Below are 5,184 nucleotides of genomic sequence, written 5' to 3' on the forward strand. Positions count from 1 at the left end.
TTTGTTAGCATCACCTAGACATGCAATAATTGCTGAGTGTTCGTTCTTGTGAACCACTACTCATGAAACATAAGTCAATGAGTTTGACTCAAAATCTACATTGTAGAGTCATGATAAAAATATCACATTTTGACTTGCTATGGAAAAAATGTTCTACTTATCAATTGAAAAAATATACTACTTATCAATTGATGAGCTCAAAGAGATTTATAATGAATGATTCACGAGGAACAAAATTTGTTGAAAGCCTTCAATTTTATAGACTACTTTATATAATATGAAGCTTCATTTATGATTTCCAATCAAACATCGATCGGCTATCCCTTGCACCTTTTTTTGGGTGCAAGTGCTAGTATTTAAAAAACTTATCAGAGTGATTAAATTTTGTGAGTTGAAAAACCTGAATGGAACAGCTCTCAGGATCAATCATGAGCATACGAGATGACTTCACAAACTCCCGCACTATAGGAGGCGACCTTGCCAAAGGATGGTCCTGATGGGCATGGGGTAACGAATTTTGTGACTAGATAGCTGCTGTCAACTTTTTGTAGCCTGCTGCGATTATTCAAAAAAAATCCTAACTCTGAGTCTCCCAACTATCAATTATAGGCTAGGCCGAACATAAGATCAATCAAGGTAAGCCGATCGGATGCCCTCCCTTAATATCATATTTGCATTTTTCGATGATCTTTTTCCCCACGACAATGGAAACAATGCGAAGGTAAGGGAGTACGGGATGCGCAGCGTTTTCCATTAGAATACCCTCTTGGGTTATGCTCGGCCCTACATCGTCCAAAGAGAACTCAACATTGACCTCTATAATGGGTAATGCTTCTGCACAGATTTCCCCAGGATGAGAGATTTTTCTGCACATCGGATGCCATGCATCGGGTAGGTTGCTTTCTTGACTGTTCAATAAGCTATTAATTCCGAAACCCTAAAGCCATTATAATCCCAATTTTATCTTGTCAATCAAAGCTTATGCGGTTGCGTACGAAAGTGAAAATTCCTCAGAATTATGTGGCATTTACGGTTGCTACGGCTCGTCTGTTGGCGCATTTGTGCAGATTTGTATGTTTTTCAATTCGTGTTTTCTTCGTTAGTTTTTGGAATGGAGGGTTTGTTCGAATTTGTGTTGATTGAAAAGTTAGTATTTTGTTTTTTCTGTTCAAGTTAGTTGCTAGAATGGCAGTATCTCAATCTAACAAGAGTATCAGAGTTTTCTACTGTTGATTGAGTAATTAGCTATTGTTTACTGCTGGGCTTCCTATGTTGGAAGTGCCAGGACTTAGTGCGTTAATTAATAGCTTTAAGGGCTAAGCTCTCATTCTACTTGATCCACTGATAGATTGACTAGAGGACCTCCTCCACTTCCTGATGCTCCTTAGAGTGGCGATAGGCCCTCTTTTCTGTTTAGAATTTGGGGATCTATGAATGGAGTATCTAAAGGACTTCGATTGGTTGTATGATAACCCTTACTTCTCATTGACTGGGAAGCTATGTCTGGCACACCATATCTACTCCAATGTGTAATGATAAAAAAAATTTGGTATCATTTTTTTTCTTTTCTGTCCGAGTCATTTGCCACAAATTTTGTTACTCCTATGCCGCATTGTGTAACAAGAGCTTGAGAGTTCTCTATTGTTGATCAAGTGATTACTATTGCTTATTTCTGGGCTTCCTATGTTGGAAGTGTCTTCGTCCTAGTTCAGGACTTAACTGCCCTAATTAATAGCTTTAAGGGCTAAGTTCTTATTCTACTTGATCGACTGATAGGTTGGCTAAAGGATCTTGACTTCCTCACGGTCCTTAAAGTAGTGATAGGCCCTCTTCTCCGTTTAGAATACACGAGGATCTATGCATGGAGTGTCCAAATGTCTTCGACTGAGTGTATGATAATCCTTTCCTCCCATTGGCTGCAAAGCTGTGTATATACTCCGATATATTATGATAAATGACAATTCCGCCTCAGTAGAACTGACCCACTGACAACATAATGGTCCTACTATAACATGGATTGTTGTTGAACACAGTATTTGCTGTGGTTTTAATACTAACGCATTTTACTTAGTTTTAGGACTTTATCATACTACTGGTTCGTAATCTTATAGGTAACACGGAGCTTAAATGTACTATTTAAGCTTTATTGTTGATAATTCTAAGATAATCCTGTACCTGACTGAATATAACAAGTCCCCTTTATGAGATGAGATGATAAATTTTTCTCAACCTGTGACTGATTGGTTACATTTTGTTTGTGTTTTGGTTGCTGAACAACTGTAATGCCTGACATTAGTGAACAGAAGATTACAAATACTTGCTAACTCTAATATGTACATACTTTAGAACCATAGCAGGCCATGTTAACTTCAGACCTTAAATATTAAACCCTTCAGTTGATTGAAATTTAGCTGTATTATGGCGTCTTACTAAATGTGGTTTGTAAACAAACCCCATGCTTTTATTTTGCTTCGTTCAAGCCTAAGCATAGTCAGGTGCAACACTTCTTATAGAATGGTTGGTTTGGTGTCATGTTGGACGATAATAACATTTCTTCTTTGCTTTTCCTCCCTCTGTTCAGTTGCTCTTCATCTTGCAATGACACTCTGATGTCCTGCTCTCCTTTTTCTGCCACTCCTAACTTTTTCTCCCATTGATAGCAACAGATTTTTGGTTGTGAGTTTTTTTGCCTCTGCATATGTGCCATTATAATTAATTTATATTATAAATAATCACATTATCTTTCTGTATGTATTAAATCAGCAATGTAAGGTTATCTCAACTCTACTTTTGTTTCGAGATTAAATCTGTACTAAATTCTTTATAACCACATGGCTTTATTCTATGTAGTAAATTGCTTATGCTAGTTCTATTTATCTTTTAAGTCAGCTCATGTATTAATTTATGATTTTGTATATATATATTTGTATGGAATTGTCCAAAGGTTACCCACCTTTTTCAAGTTGTACTGGAACCTGAACAGACAACCAAGGCAAAAACTAAAACGTTTATGTGCTTGTGAACATTTGAACACAATGTAACAATTTGCTGATTTTTATGATCTGCAGGGGAAATCTTTACTGCCTGGCTTGGGATAGCAAGAAAGTTGTAATAAATATAATGCAAAAAGTGGGGAAGATCATTGGGTAGAACCGTAGGAGGAGGTATTTACCATGATTGTTTTCAATCACTTAGTTGCGACTAATCACTTCTGCTACACAATGGATCTTCCCAACTTTTTACATCATTTTAAATCGAGAGATGCAGTCAGAAGAAAGGTGTTTGTTGATGTGGATCATTGATTGCGAGACAGGACTTTTATTAATATCATACGAAAAATTTCAGGTTAGTACAAGGGCTGTAGTAGCTCTTATTCTATAAAGATCTAGTTGATTTAGTTCCTTGCTGTTTATTAAGATTTAGGTAATTGTAGTTCCTTATGTTTATGTGCTGCATATTCCTTATAAATTTTATATCATTATTCACAATTAAATTATGCTGGTATTTAAACTTGGTTTCATTATCAAATATTTCTCAATATTCTGGTGAAATCTAGAGTTCACATGTTCCCAGCCTTTTTTGACATCACATTTAATGGCTATTTTTATTCAATCTCCAATAGTCTAGACTCTAAACAGCAAGCACATTATTTTTTTGTGCTGATGGATTTTATATAATTCTTTCAGCTATTTTGAAGTAAGACAAATAAGTTGGATTTGGAATCATATGCTTTTCTGATAGTCTTTTGAATTTCAATTGCAGACTGTAATCATATATCGTAAGTTATGTGTTCTGGCCTCACTGATGTCTTCAATGGGCTTTGGAATTGTATGTTTTTGGGTATGTCTTTACATATGCAGATTGTGTTATGTGTTTTGTCTTCAGAGAATGATCAATATTGATATCAGGCTTTAACAAATGGATAAAAGCTGATGACTTTAAAGTTCAAAGAGCTGGCCATTATTAAAAATTATAATCTAGGTGTCTAGGACACATCCATCCAACATTTAGTCATTGGTTGGTTCAGGTATCAGAGTGTTATCTTGTCTAACTCTAACCACAGCTTCCTTTGAGCTCAGTTCTATGGTAGGTGTAGAAATACGAACAGGAACCTTTTGGCTCCCCTGATCTGCCTATAGAAGGAATTTGTAGTTCAAAGTGTTAGATTTAGCCCAGGAATCAGATAAACAGCAATACTGAATGACCAGAAAGGATGCAAGAGACACAAGATTATCCTGGGAAAGCCCTTCTAGAGTGAAGGGGAAAACCCAGCCGCACAACAAAAGATTTCCTTTATTGCTCATAAAATGTTACAAGTGTACAATGCCTTTCACTCGATGCCATATATATAACATAAAGAGAGACTCTTCACATTCCAACCGAAGGTCTCTTCAATTACCAAAACATAACTCTTTATTATCAATTACAACTCTTTGAATTTCTGTGCCTCAATGCATGTTGAATGACACATGTCATAATATTTAATATTACATTTTATCATAAATGTCCATTTCAGCTGAAGGTGGCCATATCAGTATTATTGCCTAGAGATAAAGATCTCTATCACAGCTACAATCTCCAACACAAAGCAAATCCAAATATGCAATTTCTTCTCTTCTCTTTTATTTTCTTTTGCTTCTGCTTCCTGTTTTGGTTTGAGTTTTTTGATATTAGTTATTCGTTTGGCTTCTTATATCAATTCCACTCTTTCACGACAATCTAACCATACCTTCATTTCATTTTTTTAAGGAATCTAGATCCCTGTGGACCTGGATGTAGAAACATTATCGGTGTAGATTTAAACTGAAACTTAAAAAGCGAAAACAAAGCCAACTCAAAAACACAGACACAGAACTTACAGTGGTTTTCCTGTAAACAGGCCATGTTCACTCTCAGCAAATGAGATTCTCTGACTCTTAATATCTCTGGTTTTGCTACATCAGATAAGCCATGCAATGGCTATTTAGATTTAAACTGAAACTAAAAAAGCCAAGAAAGTAAAAAAAAGCTAACTCAAAAGCACAGAGACAGAATTTATAGTGGTTTACCTATAAACAGGCCACATCCACTCTCAGCAAATGAGATTATCTGACTCTTAATATCTCTGGTTTATGCAATGGCTATCTCTTCGCACATCAAGCAGCTCACTGCACTCTCTACCAAAAAGGGAGAGAGGATCGTATT

The 5,184-nt window shown here is 36.0% G+C and overlaps 1 long non-coding RNA gene across 2 annotated transcripts; it reads left to right on the top strand.

Moving 5' to 3' along the window:
• Positions 1 to 297: 297 nt before the first annotated feature.
• On the top strand, positions 298 to 4,418 carry LOC149570271 (uncharacterized). 2 transcript variants are annotated; one of them, XR_016361797.1, is made up of 3 exons: positions 313 to 891; positions 3,069 to 3,345; positions 3,763 to 4,418. It is a non-coding gene; the product is annotated as an uncharacterized LOC149570271 (long non-coding RNA). The 2 variants fall into 2 exon arrangements; XR_016361796.1 differs by lacking the exon at positions 3,763 to 4,418 and having other exon boundaries at positions 298 to 891; positions 3,069 to 3,528.
• Positions 4,419 to 5,184: the final 766 nt, after the last annotated feature.

Source organism: Cupressus sempervirens, chromosome 3 (assembly GCF_028749045.1).
Source record: "Cupressus sempervirens isolate cs-2001-9-10 chromosome 3, ASM2874904v1, whole genome shotgun sequence".
Classification (NCBI taxonomy): domain Eukaryota; kingdom Viridiplantae; phylum Streptophyta; class Pinopsida; order Cupressales; family Cupressaceae; genus Cupressus; species Cupressus sempervirens.